The 21605-nt window shown below is 45.6% G+C and overlaps 1 protein-coding gene and 1 long non-coding RNA gene across 10 annotated transcripts in view; one reads left to right on the top strand and one right to left on the bottom strand.

Annotated features, from left to right (window-relative positions):
• PITPNM2 (phosphatidylinositol transfer protein membrane associated 2) overlaps nucleotides 1-21605 on the bottom strand; it is a 206771-nt gene that overhangs the window by 114996 nt on the left and 70170 nt on the right. The window lies entirely within an intron of this gene.
• The window catches only part of LOC310751447, a 120777-nt gene continuing 112044 nt past the window's right edge, over nucleotides 12873-21605 (top strand). Inside the window, exon 1 of the long non-coding RNA XR_014542507.1 lies at nucleotides 12873-12936. This is a non-coding gene — a long non-coding RNA (uncharacterized lncRNA). The remainder of the gene's footprint in view (nucleotides 12937-21605) is intronic.

Here is a 21605-nt window from a genome sequence, read left to right as displayed (position 1 = left end):
TTATTTCAACCTGCATTTGGTTAATTTTAGTGAACTGTGCTTTTTAATGAGTCTTTATCTGCTGTTTGTCATTTGTCATTTAATTATCCCTGTATTATTTAATATAGTTTGGGGGGTTGTGGCTTGATTATTTGCGGAAGGAAGGATGAACAAGGATAGGCTTATAAATTAGTACAGAGGTGAAAAAGAAATAAATAAAACCACACGCAATGAGAACATTGATCTGGACGCAGCCTTGGGAAAACCTCCTCTTCCAAAGGCCTCTCTCCATTAATCACTGGATAACAACCAAGCGGACTTAGCAGGTAATAGAAATTCTGCAGGCTCTCTGCCAAACCAAAAATCCTTTAAAACGTGCCTGGATGAAGAAAGGTGGTACATCTAAAACCATCCTCAGAGGTTTGACAAGGTCTCAACTAGTTTCGTTCCCCATTAATGATGAGCGCAGGGGAGGGGTTTAATCAAAAACGGCTGGCTGGCTGGCTGTGAGGGACTTTCGTTCATTTATCTCGAAACGATCTCTATGCCTAGCAGGGTACTGTTGACAGAGCTGTGGCAATGACTTGAGCACACAACTGCAGTCTGGTTCGTCCCCCTGCCTAGCCACGGCTGGTGACTGATGCAAAACAGCGTTGTCTCAACAAAAAGTATTTTCTCATCTGACTCTCCAGACAGACTATCAACAACAGCATAGACTGAAAAGCAGGCAGAAAGTCGGCCTTTAACTAAACACAAGAGAAAGTATTGTGCTTAGAAGCAAGTTTGCTTATTCCTAAAGGAAGACATGTCAGCTCTGATTTACATGAATCATGTCCTGCAGTCGGAATATTCTGACTAGTAAAAACTGATCCAAGAAGGGGGGGGGCAACACCCCACCTCACCCCACTAAGGATGATGGGACCTAGGTATGCATGTGTGATGGTGGTGAAAGGGACAAAGGAGACACAGACTGCCGTTTTTTAGTTTTCCTTACTGGCTGGGACTGATGGAAATTATAGTTCAGAACATCACCAGGTATGCAAAGGTTGGACAAGACACTATGGCCACATTTGCACCTCATATTGAAAGCACTATAATACCACTAACAGTCAGAATAGTTTAAGAGTCAATCCCTCTTCCCAGGGAATTCTGGGAACTATAGCGCAGTGAGTAGAATAGGGGGTCTCCTAGCAAACTCTCAGCACCCTTAACAAACTACACGGCCCAGGATGCTTTGAGAGAGTGCTATATAGTGCAGATGCAGTCTATGATTTATATAGGCTGGAGGTGTTTTAGAGAGCTGAAACAAATCTCTGCCCATAGTGTGTATATTCATCCTACTGACACATTGCACAAACAGGCACTGTAGGTTTATACTTTCTTTGAAAAAACCTGCAAAATTTGTTTGACCAAATGTGATGAATATGTGCAGAAGTGGGAAGCAACATCTCTCTTACTCCCAAACCATTCTCAAGTCTCTTCAAAAATATCATCTGTCTTCCCAGTGGAATATAAATTTGCAGAAAGCTCTTTGATGCTAGAAATTCACTTTATACAGAAGCAAGCAGCAAGCAGTTTTTTCAAAGCACATTTAGGTAGCTGCCTTGACTTTACCATCTGCCCTAATAGTTGGATTATTCACAAGTGTTTTAAAAATGCAGCTGCTTTATCAACGTGAGCCATCAAAGAGCCCCCCAAACACTGGTGCTGAGCAGTGTCGCTGGAAGAAGCAAATGGCCACGGAAGGGTCTACTTCCCCAGTACCGGAAGGCTGGAGACTGGGAGACAGCTCAGCTTGAAGGTCTGGGAAGGGCTGAGTCGCAGCAGAATGAAGCAGGCCAACCCAACAGATTAATTTTACCCACATGACTAATAATTGACTACAAAAAAAGCTGAGTTGTGTTAAAAAGCAGGGACTGTCCATGATGCATCACTGAGCTGCCTACACCTTCGACAAAACTGGTTTTTACACACAAGCAGAGCATTCCCCTCTCCATTAGACTTGTATTCGCTAAAGTACTCTCCTACTTCCCCATCTCAATTTAAAAAATAGTTCAGCTTTGCATGATGAGGAAACACAAAGGTAGAACTATTCTGGACATCTAGCGAAGTACTGGCTGTGTATATTCCTTTTTCCTTTTCTTTTTGCATAAACAAACTGTCTGGAGGGGAAAGGCACATGCACAGTGACGAATCAGAGAGAGAAAAGAATCCAAATATAGAAACTGTAGAAATATAGAAACTCCTTGCCCAGAGGTGATTGTTACTTTTGAGCCTGGGCCAGACAGAATTCAAGGAAAGATTTGAAGGTATCCTGGTTAAGTTGGACATCACACTTTCAAAAAGCAAATTAGTACAAATACTTCATGAAAATTCGTCAGCAACTTAATGTGAATTTTTCCAAATATAAACATTTTGGTAGCAAAATTTTGTCCCAAATACACATTTTTGCAAAGCCATTTCATTTTTGTATGCTTTTTCACTACTGTATGCATTTTTATGCAGATTTTACAATAGTATGTGCATTTTTGTAAACCTTACTTGGCTGGAGAACTGCTCTGCAAAATTCAGAGAGGTGAGAACTTCAAAGGATGGCTGTGTTTCAGTTCATTTATTGTTTTGCAAAGTGCAAATTAGGTAGGGTTGCCTTTGAATGCCGAGAATCAAATTTCTCCAGCCTCCCTACTCACATAGAAGAGCCATTCCCGCCTAAGGGACGAACCCAGCACCTCCCAACTCAAAGCATGCTTCCCCCACTTCAAAATTATTGTTTTCATCATATGTAAATGTATGCAGGCTTAATCAATCAATTAAATTGATTTTTTTTTTCATTCAGGTGACAGCCTGATACACAATTTATATTAGTATTACTAAATGTTATGAGAGGGAAATGTAGTTCTGTCACTTTCTTCAGCAATCACACAACAGTTGCAAAGGTGTAGGTGCCCATTTTTTGTTTAAAATTCAGACCTGGCAAGACCTGGGATTGTTCCCCCAGAACTAGGCAGCCTCCACCAGAGACAGATTTGTGATGTGTGCTCCTTGCAAATCATAGCATGATATCAAATGTAATTAACTTGAAATCCAGGCCAGTCACTTAGCATTAGTAACCCAAGCAAGTCAGCATGAATTCTTAAGACATCAAACCCTCAAACTCCAGTTTAGGTACAAATTGGCAGATGTGGGGTGTGTGTGTGTGTGTGTGTGTGTGTGTGTGTGTGTGTGTGTTATTTTGGGTTGGCTAATGCTAAAAGGGGGGGGGGCTTCAGTACTTGAGGGAAAGGAGACTATAGTTTGATTACAGCTCTTCTTGGGATTAGGAAACCACTGCGCCAGTTTCCAACCCCCAAGACCCTTGCAAAATAAGTCAGGCCCCACATTAATAATGCTACATTGAATGTCAAAACAAGAGCACAAGTTTTGCTTAAAATAGGCTCTGCCAATTTTTTGGGTTGGCAAAACCTGTGTAATCCCTCTAGTTTATAGAGTTCTCAAAACAAATACACTACAATGCATTTCCCCTTTCTATTTAAAATAATAGGAAAAGGAGGAATATTCAACCCACCTGCTCAAGAATGTGAGGGTGGTCTAACAAAGTATTTTGGGGGAGGAGAATGAACTAGACGTAGAAATTTATTAAACAAACTGGGAGTACAAACACACTCGCCTCCCTGCTTTTCCCTACCAACTCTCCCTGCATCTCATCATATGCGATTCCCATCCAATGACAGGAACATGGTTCAATTCCTTTCCCTATGTCCCCCATGGGAGCCAACACATTGAAGAGAGAGAAAAAGGTATGTCTCACCAGGCCTGCATCAGGACCAGAACTCAGCCAGCATCTTCCGCACACGAAGCAATGACCAGGCTAGAGAAGAAAGAGAAGCAGGATGTGGCACACTGGACCTTTGCCACCCAGCCCAAGTCTTGCTTGGCGGTGAATACTCCGCAGGTCCTGCTTGGGAATATATGGACTGAGCTGGGCGTCTCTGGGAAGCTGTCCCAGGTCCTGCCAGTTACCTCTTTGCAGCCTGTTTTGGCGTTTAACTGTAAACCCATTAAACTACTGTTTACTGCCAAAGGAGGTTTACAAGTATAAAAACCAATTGTGCAATCATTAAAATATAAACATAACCAGAATTAAAATACACAATAAAATAAACTTGTTAAAACTCATTCACATATACACACCCATAATTAAAATGTGCAATAAAACAAGCCCATTTAAACAAAATAGGAAGTGTGGGTTGAGAAATTTTGCCTGGTCTTAGCGTGGCCTGAATAGGACATTGTTGCTTACTTGTTCATAGCGATGGGGTTTGGAATGCATAAACTACAACCAGAGGGCAAGATCCTGCTGAGGAGTGAGGGGGCTACCCCAGATAGGGCTCCGTGTCCAGTTTTTGGAGGCAGAGAAGCAAATTCTCCATTAAAGAGGAACACACAGCAAACGCCTCATTTGGGGCTTTTTTAGTTTAGGAAAAAAGGCAGGTAAAATGGGGGAAATGACATAGGTGTATAAAATTATGCATAATGCAGAGAAAGTGGATTTCCCTCTTTCATCATACTATAAGGGTCACACAAAATAGCACATGGTTAAACTGCAGTTAAACCTCGAGATGTAGCAAGGGCCACTATTTTGGGCAGCTTTGAAAGGGTTTTAATTAACATCAATTAACAAGGGATACTGGGAACTGGGCAGAGCTGATCGAGGTGAACCACAATAAGAAAGTGGCTGCCACAGAACGCTCTGAGATCACCTAGCAAATCAAGCACCTGACCTTGGACTCCATGACCCCGAAGACCAAGGAGGTGGAGAGGCGGCTACAAGTTGAGATGGCTGTATTCCGCCTCCAGGATCAGAGGCATACAGAATACCAGTCTCTGTGGAACAACTGTGGGAAGGGGTTGTGGCACTCAGCTCCTGCTCTGCCTTTGAAGAACATGTGGTTGGCCTTTGGGAAAAGGATGCCGCAGGTTGCATGTCAAGACTCTGTGACTCCACAGTTCCCTAGGAAAATAAATAACCACACTGGACAACAGCATATTGGGTCTTTGACTTGAATATGGCCACAACTTTTATCGGTTACAGTAGAAAATGGTTTGGTGTGGATAGAGTGTTGCTATGTCACTCCAGTCCATCTGCTGGGAGTGCACGTAAGGGTAAAACACATCTTGGGAGGATGCCCTATGTCCTGTATCAATTAGGGGTACCCCTCCGTGGGTTCCCTGTTGGAGGAGTGGTATGGCACCAGCCCCTGTCTGGGCATCGGACAGAAGCCACGCCTCCCGGATCCTTTTAACAGGATACCCTTTTCCAAGGAGGAGCAGGCAGAGGCTACAGCCTCCCCTCTGACCAATAATAATAATAATAATTTTTATTTTTACCCCGCCCTCCCCAGCCAAGGCCGGGCTCAGGGTGGCTAACGAGCAATAATAAAAACAAGTTGAATGAATACAACTTAAAAACAAGATTAAAATACAACATTAAAATATTGAAACAATAAAATATTAAAATGCAGCCTCATCACAGGAGGAGAAAGGAAAAAGAAAAAAGAAAGGGGGGAGGGAATCAAATTGGCCCCAAGCCAAGAGCTATGTTTCCCAATGCCTAACCATCTTACAAAGTTGTGACGACTGCTACGAGATAGGAGAAAACCAAATAGCTGGTGCCAATTTGCCAAACGGAAAAAGCCCCCAAAATGGTGGCCAACTTGGCCCATAGCAAGGTCGAAGCAAGTAAAAGGCATAAAATCAAGGGAGGGAGGGTGGGAGATGCGGCGAAGAAAAGCAAGGAAGGCTGTTGGGCAGGCCACCATATATCTACGCCTGGGAGTGGGACCAATTGTTCCCATTGGCCAGTTGGGCCCACCCCCAGGGAAATGCCCATGAAAGACTGCCAGCTATGGTCAATCAACCAGCAGCCGAGCTATCAGCCAGCCACTCACCATATCACTTATGTGATCAGAGGCCTGGCCGCAACACCGTCCACCGATGAAGGTGAGCGGACTTCTTCCTATGTTCATGTTACAAAAAGGGAAAAAACAAGATGTATTAGCCTGCCCACTCAGAACATGGAGTTGCTAACATACCCCTTCAATCTTCCAAGGCATGCTACAATCTGCCTGAAATAAAGAGGAAACAGGGGAGCAGGGGTGGAACGGTTTGCCAGGTTCCCATCTGCCAGAAGTTATTCTGGATCCTTATGGGGGGGAAGGCAGGGTGGAGGGAGATCAGCAAGAAATCCAGTAATTAGACTGCTGCACGCCATCTACGTATTCCTCTCCATTGGCCTGACATCTGGGAGGCACAGCTGTCTAGCTCCACCAGCTTTCTTTTCAGAGGGTGATGACGGCAAGAGAAAGACAAGGCAGCGGCACCAACAGCCCCCCAGAGAGAGACACAGCAGCCAGTCAGCATTTGCAGAGATGCCGTAAATGCATTAGCAGACAGGCGCTTGGTGTTATTTGATTGTGGAAGGGTTTTGCCTGAAATTATTTATTCCTTCTTTTCTTTTTTCCTGCCCCTCAAGGCATTCTTCTCTCCCTTTCAGATCAGGGTTGTCAGTCACCAAATTATTCTGAATCCTGCCCAGCGTGGCCAGCCTTTGGCTCTGTGAGCTGCCTGGAGAGAAAAGGCTCATTCAACACCAGCACCAGCAGCTTCACATCCCCACCTGTGTCCAACCTCTCCCCCTGTCAGTAAAAGGACTTCCAAGATGCTGCTGTGCATCCAAATCCTCTACAGCCAAAGAAAACAAAATGGTGCCTGCCAGAGGAATAGCTCTAGGAAACCTGATCTTCTGGTAGCCATTTTGGAAGGCCCTAATACTTGCCACAGAGCTTGTTGGTGGTGAGGACCAAAGAGCAGCATGACTCGGGCAGTTGTCCAAGATATTCCACCCCTCAGCTGCCCCCTCACCCCAAATTTCCTGCCTGAGGTGAGGCCTTTGAAATGACTGAGCCAGCAGGAAAGCTGAAAGAGGCACTTTGTTTAAGCGACTTGCATAGTCTGTCCACCGTTGCGCATTGGTTCAAGGCAGATGCATAATCATATGCACACACAATCCCAGAAGAGTTTGAGGATTGGATCATGTTAAAATCTGGTGGGGCTGGTGCCTGGCATGACAACAGAACTCCTAGCACAGGGGCTGCAACACTCTTTCCGTGGGAACCAAGGGGTCAGTTGGCACCAGACAACTGCCAATTTAAATTTCCCAGAATACCCAGAGCAATACCACACTGCGTGTTGCAGGGCACTGTAGGAAATTTAAAATGGTGGTTTGTAGTTGCCCATCAAAGGAGCCACGGGGGAAGACTTAGGATGCTGGGCCCTTGAGGATTCTGGGTGCTGACTCTAGTCCTGTTTGGGGTTCATGTGGTTCAACCCTAAAGTGGGAGCATCCAAGCCAGGCTTTTATCACATGCCTTAAAAGAAGACAAATAATTTATTTATTTTGTTCAAGGAGAGCTGTGCAGATATAGATAGTAGGCACATGATCAATATCTTGCAGTTTTGTGAAATGTCACTACTGAGAGTTGAAGTCTAGACAAAATTGGTCACGTCAGGCACTGGAGCCGAGGCCGGGGTATATAGGGGCTATAAAAAAGGAGGTAAATCAACACTCTGGCTTTATGACAACCTCGTCCCCATTTCCTGAAGGAAATTTCAGAGCTGGAAAGCTGCGCAAAATGACCAAGTGGGGGAATTTAAGTCTCTTCTCTGTGAGGAAAGGCTAATGCTTTGGGGACTTATTAGGTCAGTGGCGAAGGACTGATAGAGATTTATATAATTGACATATTGTGTTGGGAAGTTGGATGGAGAGAAGTTTTTCTTCCTCTTTCATAAGGCCAGAACTTTATGGGAATCTACAGGCAGATGAACAAGGGAATAGCCTTCTTCACACAACACAACATCCCTTTGTGGAACTCACTCCCCTGAGGCATGCCGATGGCCATCACCTCAGACACATTCAAGGAGGAGGAAGAAGAGAGCCCAATGGAGCCTCCAGGTTCAGAGGCAATATACCACAGCATACCAGTTGCTGAGGGGGACCAGAATGTTGCCTTCATGGCCTGTCTGAGAGCTTTCCAGGGACATCTGGCTGACCACTGTCAGGAGGAAGGTGCCTTTGACCGGCTCCAACAGGATCCTCTTATGCAATTTGCACATCCATTGAGCACACTTAGCATCCATCCCCACCAGTAGTGTGTGGTCTCCTGCCACATAACGCCTATGGAAAGCAAACATTTATGACTAGGCAAAGTGATATAAAACGCAGCAAGTGCCCATCAGTCACCATGGCTAAATGGAACCTCCGTGTCAGAAGCTGCAGGATATCTAAAAGGCCACCACCTTTTTTACGGTAATTCCCAGGACAGCTGAATGCCTGCTATGCTAATACACATCCATCTCTTTCTTCCAGGGTGGCTGAATATTGTGCTGCTGCATGTAAAACTCACCAGGGGTTAAATTTAGCAAACTTAAAATTTTGCTTCCTATGCCTGGCATTTTATAGTAGGATATTAGTTCTTTTTATTGCTATAGTCTTCTGCTTTGGCTGGCATGGCATTATTTTATATATTCTTTCTGAATATTGGCCACTGGCTGAAATAAAGAGATAAGACTGATTCAAAAGCATTGGGTGATGGGAACAGGAGACAGGGCCTTTTCCGCGGCTGCATCCCAGTTCCACAATCGCCTCCCAAAAGAGGTGTTCTGAGCACAGCCGAGGGAGGACAAACAGCCAGTAATTATTGACAAAGCACAAACATACTGTAGCTCCTGAGGTGCCCTAAATACGCACACATGTACTTCTGATGCCTAGATAGCTGGCGCCCTTCCCTGGCCTTGCGCTCTGTGCCAGATGGTTGCAGCAATGGTGTGGCCACGCCCAAACACAAGCTTGAGTACCCTCGCCTGAAGGCACGACTTCTCCTACCCAAATGTTGTTGCTGTGCTTGCCTCTTCAAGCCCTCCTGGTCCTGGGGGGCAGTGGGGGGAGGAGATTCTGCCAGCTCCCTCCCTTCAGGCAGCGTCTCTTCCTCTGCTCCCAGCACATCCTGTCCCTCCTCCAACTCCGGCTTCTCCCCTGCATCCTGCACTTCCTCCCCCATCTCCAATGCTCAGACCCCTCCCCATCCTCCAACTCCTGACTCATAAATTGCTACCTGCTTCCCCTCGGTCAGTTTCCGGCCCCACTACTACCTCTTCCACCCACTCCTCGGAGCCCTGCCGGTCTTTGACGTGATATTAGACCTTTCCCTGATGACATTTAGGGCAGGCTGTGAAAGCATAATTATTATGCATGGCTTTTGATGGTTGTTAATATATGATTGAAATCTTTTTTAAAAGCAAAAACTAACCCTACTCCTTTTTTCATTTCAGTGATTTATTTTTACATTTTGCTGCTTGGCAATGTTTGGCTTTCTTCTTTTAAGTAAGCTGCTTTGGGGGCTTTGACAGGGCAGAAAAGCAATAAAAATGTGATTTTATAAATAAAAATAATGATCATGCTTTGCTTGTGCATTTCTGGTTTGTGACTGCTGGAGACAAACTTGGACGGGCCTTGTTCAGAGGAACAAATTTTAGTAGGTGTTCAGAGCCCACAACACCTGCAGGTTTTGAAATGTGGGGCAGGACCCAGTTCCCATGAGCTCTGGGGCCATTTGGCTTTGCCAGATACTCTTGCAGATGGAGCTGGATGGACCATGAGTCGGATCCAGGATGGCAACTTGAACCTTCCCAGCTGAACAGGCTTCCAGTAGCTCCTTTTGCTGCCAAGCTGGCTCACTGCCTCACCGCCTGTCTACAGTATCGCAAAAGAAATGGTCTCTCCAAAAGTGTTTGAGTTCCAGTATTCAGAGCTGTCAGAGCTGCATGCGAGAAGCACAGGAGGGGGAAGACTAAGAATGAAATGAAGACGGCTATGGGAGGATAAACATGAGCCAGCAAGTCATCAATCTAGCATTCATTTGACTTTGCAGCTTAATTGCACAACATAAAATTGAAAAATTGCTAGAGCAACAGCTCAGAGCATATAAAAAAAAAGGTTCCTAGCAGTATATTCTAGAAGTCTTGCACATTATAAAGGCTGCTTCTATCAGATGCATTTGCCTTGATTTCAGCAGTTGATTGTTGATGGGATATCCTCCTCCGCTTTTAATTAGCTGTGTGTGTGTGTGTTTTTTTAAAGGATAGCTTTACAGTCGCTCTTAATTTTCTGCCAAGTAGACTAAGAAAGAGAAAATAGGAAGCAACGTTTTGTTTTTCAGCCTCGTTCCATCCAGAGAAATATTCTTTCCGGGAGCAAACGCTACAAAGGCCTTGTACAACGACCCCAGCCCACTCCTCCTGCGCAGCTAAATACAGGACAGAAGAAAGGAGGCTAGGAAAGGTAGCTTGTAGCACACAAGAGCAGATCTCCATGTTTAGTAGGAAAATCCTGACCAGGAAGCTTTTATGGGGTGGGGGTGTTCAGGGATAATCACCCAACCTGCTCCTATTGGCTTCCTTTGCTGTTACCTGACAAAGCCAGAGCTTCCTGAGGCGCATGTCAAGGTGTGAGGTCACCAACCCAACACCTGCTGCGGTTTTATCTTATTTGTATTCACATAGGTTTTATATTCAATTATTTTAAGAATCCCCAGAGAATTTTATATTATGGGCAGGCACTCAAATACTGTATATAAAATAAATGCATGTAGAAAGGAGAGAGTCAATTAATCCAGTGATAGTGTTCCATCAAGTTGGCCACCGTCACCTCTTTGAGAGCAAACTCACAAGCAGTTCTGAAGCATGCAGTTCAGTACAGCCAAGATCTGATAATATGGTAGTTGCCATTTACAATAATCTTATCTCCACAGTACACTCATTGAGCTGTGTCAGTTTAAGACTCCATCCATAATTAATTTAATTTCATCACACTGAAAGATGGCAGGCAAGTAAGACATGGTAATTGTTTCTTCCTGCCGTCGGGTGAAAATCCCACGCAATGATCCTAACCCACCTGAAGCAGCTGGCGTCACAGCTGAGGTATTTGAACAGCTGAAAAAAAAGGAACGCACCAGGGACTGTTTCTTGGGTGCTTTTCATCCTTGCCTTTCAAAAATGCAGCTCTCAGGGACTATGGGTTTGACCTGGGATCTCATGATGGGACAAAGACTGTACTGAAATGACCTACCATGAACTGTGCATCCTCACAGACAAAAAGAATATATACAGGTATGCAGCATGGTCTTTGCAATTGGCAAGCGGTATAAGGAAGCCTAGAGGGACGCAGGTGGCGCTGTGGGTTAAACCACAAAGCCTAGGGCTTGCTGATCAGAAGGTCGGCGGTTCGAATCCCTGTGACGGGGTGAGCTCCCGTTGCTCGGTCCCTGCTCCTGCCAACCTAGCAGTTCGAAAGCACGTCAAAGTGCAAGTAGATAAATAGGTACCACTCCAGTGGGAAGGTAAACTGTTTCTGTGCGCTGCTCTGGTTCGCCAGAAGTGGCTTAGTCATGCTGGCCACGTGACCCGGAAGCTGTACGCCGGCTCCCTCGGCCAATAAAGCGAGATGAGCGCCACAACCCCAGAGTCGGCCACGACTGGACCTAATGGTCAGGGGTCCCTTTACCTTTACCTTTATAAGGAAGCCTCCTGATTAACCAGGTTGGGCAGAAAGCCTGCTGATCCCACCCCAAACAGCCATCATGACACATAGCCACTCCATGAATTTGTCCAACCCCCCTTTAAAGCCAACTATACTAGCAGCCATCATTACATCTCGTAGTAGACAATTTCATACTTTTGTGCACTTGCCTGTCTATGTCCCAAATTTTCTGTCATTTTGCTTCATTGGATGTCAAGAACCCATCACTGCACCCTTCATTTCTGCCCATCCTTGAGGGCACTTTCGCACAGTCCTTGACAGGGCTCATTTTGAGTCTTATTTTAATGTCCAAGATCTGTGATCCAAGGCTCTTGAAGATTTCTGAACACCACGAGATCAAGGCAGCAGTTCTATCACATTTCAGAGGAGCGGGAACCTCCAGCAGATCCCCCACTTTGCCAGTACAGTGGTACCTCGGGTTACATACACTTCAGGTTACATACACTTCAGGTTACTGACTCCGCTAACCCAGAAATAATACCTCAGGTTAAAAACTTTGCTTCAGGATGAGAACAGAAATTGTGCTCAAGCAGCGCAGTGGCAGTGGGAGCCCCATTAGCTAAAGTGGTACCTCAGGTTAAGAACAGTTTCAGGTTAAGAACGGACCTCCAGAACGAATTAAGTTCTTAACCCGTATAGCATTGTGACACCAGATGGCGACATGGAGTCCTGTTTTTCTCTACCTGTTTTCCCTGTTTAAATTTACAACGCTTTAAACTGAAACACTTCTTTGATGTGTTCAGATCAGGCATAGGCAAACTCAGCCCTCCAGATGTTTTGGGACTACAATTCCCATCATCCCTGACCACTGGTCCTGTTAGCTAGGGATGGTGGGAGTTGTAGTCCCAAAACATCTGGAGGGACGAGTTTTCTATAATGTAGGTTATATAAATTTTATGTGATAGTTGGGACCTGCAACAAAATGTTGCAGTTTGGAGTGTTCCTGTCAAAGGTTCCAGCCAGCTAGCCAGACATGTCATCTTTCAGCATACTCTGTTTCATTTCAAAACACACACACACACACACACACACACACACACACACACAGAGTCACTGAATACAGTCCCCTCACTGAGCTGTTTGGGGTGGAGTGGGGGTTACCCACAATTTATTTATTTTTATTTTTATTTATTTTTAAGTACATCAACAAACCTTGAAAATTTCCCCAAACCTGCTAATTCTTCCCCTTTTCTGCATGGATGACAACATGAGATCTAGAACTGGAGGATGAGTTTGCTTCTAGTATACAGTGGTGCCCCGCAAGACGAACGCCTCGCAAGACGAAAAACCCGCTAGACGAAAGGGTTTTTCCGTTTTGGAGGCGCTTCGCAAAACGAATTTCCCTATAGGCTACCTTCGCAAGACGAAAGCCCATAGGGAAATCTCCAGGACAGCGGGGAAGCGCAGCGCGTCTTCCCCACTGTCCTCGGACCTCCTCCAAAGGCTGGCGGTGGGGCGGAGGTCTCTCCGCCCCACCGCCAGCCTTCGGAAGGCTGCTCCGAAGGCTGGCGGCGGGAGGAGGTCTCTCAGCCCCACCGGCAGCCTTTGGAAGGCTGCTCCGAAGGCTGGCAGCGGGAGGAGGTCTCTCCGCCCCACCGCCAGCCTTCGGAAAGCTGCTCCGAAGGCTGGCGGCGGGAGGAGGTCTCTCAGCCCCACCGGCAGCCTTCGGAAGGCTGCTCCGAAGGCTGGCGGCGGGAGGAGGTCTCTCCACCCCACCGGCAGCCTTCGGAAGGATCCTCCGAAGGCTGGCGGTGGGGTGGAGAGACCTTCTCCCCGCACCAGCCTTCGGATGGCTGTCCTGAAGACTTGCGGTGGGAGGAGGGTTTTCCTTCCCACCGCCAACATTCAGAATGCTGTTCTGAATGTTGGCGGTGGGGAGGAAAAACCCTCCTCCCACCACAAGCCCCGGGAACAGAGGAGAAGCGCTGCGCGCCTTCCCCTCTGTTCCCGTACCTGTCCTGAAGGCTTGCGGTGGGGAGAAAAGCCCTTCTCCGCACCGCCAGCCTGGCAAGCGGTCTCCATAGGAACGCATTAATTGATTTCCAATGCATTCCTATGGGAAACCGTGCTTCGCAAGACGAAAAACTCGCAAGAAGAAAAAACTTGCGGAACGAATTAATTTCGTCTTGCAAGGCACCACTGTACTACAAATCAGGAATAGGGAAATTTTTGAAGAACAAGGGCTTCATTCACGTATTGGCAACCTTCTGGGGTCACAATGGTGGGTGAAGCCAGAGGCAAAAGCAGGCAGAGCAAGCGACGTGACTTACCTTTGTGCAGCAGGTTACACTCCAGCCACACAAAAGTCAGGGATTTCTGAATGCACACATCACAAGCATCTCTCCATTCAGCACCCAGGCCAGCAAGAGATAGCATCACAGGCCACAGACCCATTCCAGCCAGGCAAAACCACGCAATTGACAGGCAGAGCTGGGCTGGCGCGGGCTGTGGCTTTAGAAAGAAAAGCAGTAAGGTACAAATGAGTTGTGGTTCTTGATCAACCCACCCCACGCTCCTGTACCAAATTCTCCAGCAGTGCAACTGGGGCCTTTAAGAAGAGTTTGGATGTGATATCCCGCTTTATCACTACCCAAAGGAGTCTCAAAGTGGCTCACATTCTCCTTTCCCTTCCTCTCCCACAACAAACACTCTGTGAGGTGAGTGAGGCTGAGAGACTTCAGAGAAATGTGACTGGCCCAAGGTCACCCAGCAGCTGCATGTGGAGGAGCGGAGACGCGAACCCGGTTCACCAGATTACGAGTCCACTGCTCTTAACCACTACACCACACTGGCTTTAAGTCACCTTCAAGGGAGAGGGAGAGGGGGAAGGGAAACAGGACAAAACCTATTTTAGGTCTGACTTCTTTAGCTCAGGAGCTGACCTAGTTTTGCCTCCTACCAATTAAAAGCAGAGATTCTCCAAAGAGCCTAAGGGGATTAGGTGCCACAGGGGCAGAATTTCGGAAGGATCTGGAAGCCTTCTTAGCATTTTTCAAAAAATCCTGGCCTGTGTCAGGCAAGGACCACTGAACAAACAAACAAACAAATGAGAAGGTGCATGGCATATTCAGTGCTTATACTGAAAATATTTTTCTTTTTCCAAATAAAATGTTACTAATGAATTGGGGAAGCGTTTTAAGTAAAAGAAGAAGCAGCGTTTAATCAATCAAGCAGATCAAAATGTTGCAGTCTTGCAAAAGCAGCATGTAAAGGAGAGAATATTAAACTAGGCTTCCCCCTCTACATTTGTCTGTGGAGGAAATATTTGCATTGACGCAAACACGGGAACTTTGTGCTGCAGCCTGAAATAGTCTGGCCCAGTTACAGGTAAGCCAGGTGGACCTTTTCTGCTTACAAATTGCAGGTCTCAGCTCTGGGCCTGAAGGGTTTCAACATGCTCACTTCCTAGAAGGAAGAGAAATGTTACGTCTGGGTGCACCCATAGCAGTTCTTGTGCCCAGGCTTCTCAGAAAGTTCAGCCCTGCCTTGAGCAGGAGAAAGAAGCTTTCGTAACAGCCACCCACATTTATACAGCAAAGCGTCTTCCGTAAGATGTTCTCTGTAAGCTGCCAAACCAAGTAAATCCAGCCGTGGAAGATGCAGGGAAGGGAAAACGTTCTTCAACAGGTCAGACACATATCTGTGAGGAGGGAATTCCACAATCTAGGGGATTCTACAGAGAATACAATCTTCTGCCACCCCCCAAAAAAAAATTTCCAAGGGCTGTGAAACTCCCAAGAGCTTCCCCTCTGCTGATCTTAACACCTGTGAGTTCTGCAGGGAAAGAAGAGATCTTTCAGCTATGTGGGACCTAAGTTATTTAGGGTTTAAAACACTAACGTGAGTACTATAAGTTGGAGCCAGAAATGAACTGGCAGTCAATGCAGCTCTTAGAACAGGGCCTATATGAGGTTATGTTCAGTTTATTTTCATACAATCCAGTTTGAGGGAGTACATGGTTCTGGGACAGTTAGCTTAGCACAGTATTTAAGTGTGCTCTGTATCATTCTGTTCAAAAAGACATAGTGATTTTTTACTACTACTACTACTACTACTACTATTATTATTAAAAGTTATTGGTCTTTTTTTACCAAGGTAATTCAAAGCAACTTTCAACATACAAACACATACATTGAAACCAGCATAAAAGAAAAAATAAAGACCCTAAAGGAAAATCCTATTTTTAAAAGGCAGGATTAAAACATTCCACCCACTCAAGGCCAAAGATAATTAAGAGGCAAAGCCCTGGTTAAAAATGCTTTTTATATAACGATGGTGCCAGAACATTCCACAAACAGGGAGTCACCACTGAAAAGGTCCATTCTCACTTTGCCACCCTCCAGATCTTCCGGCTCTCTTTGGCAGAGGGGGGTGGAGGGAGGGAGGGAGGGAGAGAAGGCGGGATCTGCATTGCGACGGCCTGCGCAGCTCTCTTTGACAGATTTCAATTTCAATTGAGTGGGGGGTGACAAAAAAAATTCCGCACCGGGTACCACCTGACCTTGCTACGCCACTGTCTACTACTTTTCTTACTTTGCTGGATAACTGCATTTATCTCTCGCTTCCTTTTACCTGCCCTGAATTCTCCCAACCTCCAGCTTCCCTGGACGCCCTCGAGTTCTAGCATTATGAAAGGGAGAAACACTTTTCTCTGACAGCTTTCAACACACCACACACAACTTTAAGGTAAAGGTAAAGGGACCCCTGACCATTAGGTCCAGTTGTGGCCGACTCTGGGGTTGTGGCACCCATCTCGCTTTATTGGCCGAGGGAGCCGGTGTACAGCTTCTGGGTCATGTGGCCAGCATGACTAAGCCACTTCTGGCGAACCAGAGAAGCGCACGGAAACACCGTTTACCTTCCCGCCGGAGCGGTACCTATCTATCTACTTGCACTTTGACGTGCTTTCAAACTGCTAGGTTGGCAGGAGCAGGGACCGAGCAACGGGAGCTCACCCCATCGCAGGGATTCGGACCGCCAACCTTCTGATCGGCAAGCCCTAGGTTCTGTGGTTTAACCCACAGCGCCACCCACGTCCCCACACACAACTTTATACGCATCTATATTGTCTCCTCTTGGCTTTTCTCTAAACTAAAAAGCCTCAAATGATTCAGCCTTTCCTCAAAAGGGATCTGCTCCAACCTCTTTATCATTTTGGTGGCCCTTTTCTGGACCTTTTCCAGCTCTGCAGTATCTTTTTTGAGGCGAGGTGACCAGAACTGTACACAGTACTCCCAAGCGCAGTCAGTCACACGGCAGATTTGAATGATCGCGTTATGTTAGCAGTGTGCAAGCATGGCGCACCTCATTGTCCTTCAGCTACTGGCATTTAGGGGTACCCTGTTCCGGTACAATGAGGTTCCATTTAGTCAGGAGAAGACATTTGAGGGCAACGTGTCAGGAATTTGCTTGTGCAAGGCTCACGCAAATGAGGGCACCTGTTTTCTCCCCAGGGCCTGGTTGCTGTTCTGGGATGCAGAAGGAAGTACAGAGTCGAGAAGCCGTAAGAGCGGTACAGGAAAAGCCAAACCGCAAAGAGCTCTTGGAATAACAAGATCCAGACACTCTTCTCTTCCAAAAGCTCTTAATAGCTTTACAGCAAACTGGCTTCAACCCCACCCAGTTAACCTGTATTAGGCAAGTGAGACTCCCAGCTGGGATGGAAGATGAATTCAATTCTTTCCTGTTTAAAAGCGAACCTACCGAATTTGCACTTTCTGAAACAACACATGAATAGATATGCAGGCCTCCTTTGAAATTCGGGCTTTTCCAAACCTTCCAGGGCTGATCTCCAGCCAAGTTCCATGAACAAAAGTGCATTTAAGAGGGTAAAGTGTGCATAAAAACTCACATATTGGTGGGGGACATACAACATACAAAAATACACCGCTGAATTAGGGGGGAAGCAATTTATAAAAATGTATTGTATTATGCACAAAACATATAATGCTCATAGATTTAATGGGATATATTCTGAAACTGCTGTGGAAATTGAAAAAATTAGAAACTGCGAGAAACCAACATGAGCAGATCTACCCCTCCCTACTCCCAGCACGCTCTTGAAGCACAGCTTCAGATAAAGGACTTTAGTCTTGATCCCAGACCCCGTACTCTTGAAATGCCCCAGGTCTTAAGCATTGTAATTCAGGGTGTGTGAAGAGAGCAACAATATCATTGTGTTTTGCTATTATTATCGCTCACATAATTAATACGTGCAACAATAGGTCTCATGGAGACGCAGGTAACTTTTCATGGTTTTAATTTTGATAATTGAAGCACCTTGTTGCTATGGCAGCAGTTGCTATAAAAAATTAACATCTCCGCACATGCAGCAATGACTCAGTTCCACGTCCCCATCTCCCCCCCCCCAACAAGAAGCTGTTGCTTTGTGCAACTCGCAAGCCCAAATAGATGCCCGGGGGGGAGACGAAGAAAGGGGGGGACCTCCACTTTAGTCAACATCTGCCAGGGTCACTGTTCTGCACCCATACCAATAACACTGTTTCCATAGAAACTCAAACGGAGAAGCATCAGGCATAAAAATAGCCCCAGTGAGCCGAAAATAACCGTCATGTGTCATAAGCAAGAGATACGCTTCTAGCTGCGAGAGATATTTTTACTATCCCTTGTATCGCAAAGGCCGGACCAGAATTTTTCCCCAATCAAAGCAATGTAGCAGTTATGAACTTCTGCCAGTCGCCCTTCGCTGCCGTCACTCTGCTCTCTATGCAAAGGATGCCCTTACGAGAACAATGACGTCAGGCTGGAAACCCAGCTGCTTCGTTTATTGGGACCAACTAAGAGGGTGCAAGCTTTGGAGCTCAACTGAACTCTTCTTCCAGGAAACACAAATCTCATGAGTCCTGCTTAACTCAAAAGCTTGCTTAATTTTTAAACTATCAGCTTTATAACCAGCAGCTTCATTTAGGGAAGGGGTGCTCAGCCCACCCCTTCCTATTTTTCAAACCTCATGTGATTGGTCTTCTGCAGCACCTATATAGCTCTTCCTACTCCCAGGGAAATCGTAGTTCTATGGCAGTAACAAGGGATCAATAATTCTGGGCATTTTCCCAAATGGAAGATCAAAAATCTATTTAGACAGCGTAGTTCTTTCCTTTGAAGCAAGGAAACAGGTCAGTTATCTGAGATGACCAGACTATCCATTTTGTGTTGATTTCCCCCCACCCCACCCCAAAAAAACCTAGCTGAAAAAATAAATATACCTGACTCTAAAGTCAACAGTTGTTGGTGCAGCAAGCACTATGACCCACCACCCTTTCAAGCCAAGGGCTATGGGTAGTCACTGGTCCAAAGTCTGCTTTATATCCTGTCTTCCCTTGTTTTGCCACTTAACAAACCAGTAAGTGATTTGCCCAAGTCCACATGCAGGAAGTCAGTGGCAGAGAAAGGAAACTAATCTAAGTCTTCTAAAGTAGTGATCTAATGCACTGTTTTCAGAGGGTTAGCTAAATTAATTTGCCAGAGCAAAGAATGACTAAAGAATATTATGGCATTTTAGGATATTTACAAAAGTTTCTACCACAAAAATTCAGCTAGTGTTTCAGGTGCCACCAAGCTCTTCATTGTTTTCACGAACATCCTGATGCACCCCTTTCCTTTGTTTTTTATTAAAACGTTTATTCAAAAATTACAATACAGCTTTGTCCACTGCCATAATATCACAAAATGATCACGTCAGTCCTCAATCCTTTGTTTAAAAATTCCTGATGTTTGGCTGTGAGAGCCCAACAGGGGAAAGAGACGGGCACCGACAAAGGTTAACACAAGGGCTTTTCATTAGCCAGAACTTCCCAGAACTCAGTTCCGGCACATCTCAGGTGGGCCCTTTGCCATTACAAGAGAACAAGAGAGGCGTTCATGGTGAGTTCTGGCACCTCTTTTTCTAGAAAAATAGCACTGGTTAAAGCCCCCTCTGCTTTGCATCCCTTCTCAAAGCTCCCCTTTTTTATTAAGCTTTTGACTTAACCCAGTAGTACTTAACCCATGTGGTGCATCTGGAGAAGGGAACATACTTCCAGGGAGAATTCATTCTGGAAGCAGATATCTTTCTTCTCTCCCACCCAAAAACTTGGCTAGACCCTGGAAGGAAACCCTCACTGACCCACCAGAAGGGTTTCTTGCTGCACCATCACTGCCCCCATCATCCCAATGTTTTGTTTGGTGTTTTTATGCATTTATGGTGTTTTTCGTTTGCAAGTTGCCCTGTGACCATGTCATAAAGGGGAAAGAGAGCTCAGGAAGAACATCTGTTTTGTTTTGCTTTGCATTCTCCCCGTTTCCCTCTACATCACTCTTCACAGCAGACATCCTGCTCTCCTAATCCTGATGTAGGATTTACTATCAAAATCCACAGATCTTTGCATGCAACAACAAACAGTATGCACAAGAGACAGCTGCCTATGCATCTAGGGAACCAATAGTTGCTGCCTAGAAGGTAGTGCAAGTGAAAAATCAGAAGTGGGGAGGAGGGAGATGAATTTCAAAAAAGAAGTACCCAAGTCTTTAACCCCACAGTACCCATCCCCAGCTAAACCCTGATATTCAACACTTTCTTAGCCTTGTCTCTCTTACTGCTAAAATTCAGACTGTAGGTTCCTTGGGGCAGTATCCTGCATTGTTTCATTATATTTGTACCTGGATGGCATAAACAACAACCACAATACATTTTAGATCATATTCACCTTTGGCAGACAAGAAAGAAATCTGGTTTACTCACCTTAGCCCCCAACAGGCTTTCTTGCTTTAACTCTGATTAACTTCCCTGGAAGATCCAAGGCTAAATCTCCAACCAAGTTGCCATCCAACTGACTACTGAAAGCCCTTTGCCGGTTTCTGAAGCAATGTTTTTTTAAAAACCCATATCCAAGTAATGCAAGACCGCCTTCTGAACTGCATCCCTGTCGCTCATGCAGTCCTAGGAAGGGTCATTTCCTGCTGGCTGACTGAACAGCACCAGCCAAAATACTGCCGGGCAGAAGGAGAGACAACCAAAAAATCATTAACGCACGCCCAGGCTTGCAGCCCTCACCCCATTTGCAACCCAACAGACTTCCAGTAATAAACCTCCTTCAATCTGCTGAGGAAGAGTGATGACCCTCCCCAAACCCCGTCGTGAAGAAACAGTCCTGTCTTCCTGTCATTAGTTACTAAGGTAGATATTCTTTCCACAATTCTAATCCACAGAAAGATAAGCAGGGAAACACCAGTAGGAGACATTATTAACTCATCTCTGGGCTGGCTCATGTTCTAAAAGTGAATAAGGAGTTTTAGAAAATGCACTTATCCCCTTTGCAGGACTGTTGCAAGAATGCATTTAATATTTTACCCACCAAAAAACCAGCTAAAAGGAAACAGTTTGTCTAAGAACCTCATATTTTCCTTGATTTTTTGACACTTTCAACAGCAGAAGTGAAACAGAATCCCTCCAAAAAAAGACAGCAATGGATCATTGCCGTGCATGCAGCGTGCATGTTTTTCTCTGTGCACATTTGTGTATGAGAAAAACACACAGAGCAAACTCTGAAAAGGAAGGAAACTAATTACAATGCATGCATTTGTCCTACTGGGGAAGTGATACAATGAGAACCACAGAACCAGAAGCCTCAGAGCTGACCTTTAAAAACCCATTTGGCCAGACATGCTACTCAATGTTAAATAAGAACTGGGGGTGGGGGAAGATTTCATTTAATCAAACCTGCTTCTTTCCACAAAACTTGATAATGACAACTACATTTTAAACACACAGGTCCTGTGTGAGTATCTGGAGGCGGTTGGAGGATGGATGGCGGCTAACAGATTGAGGTTGAATCCTGACAAGACAGAAGTACTGTTTTTGGGGGACAGGAGGCGGGCAGGTGTGGAGGATTCCCTGGTCCTGAATGGGGTAACTGTGCCCCTGAAGGACCAGGTGCGCAGCCTGGGAGTCATTTTGGACTCACAGCTGTCCACGGAG

Source organism: Podarcis filfolensis (genome assembly GCF_964270895.1).
Source record: "Podarcis filfolensis genome assembly, chromosome: 16".
NCBI classification, from domain to species: domain Eukaryota; kingdom Metazoa; phylum Chordata; class Lepidosauria; order Squamata; family Lacertidae; genus Podarcis; species Podarcis filfolensis.
The sequence above is the reverse complement of the archived record's forward strand: the minus strand, read 5'-3'. Positions and strand labels throughout refer to the sequence as shown.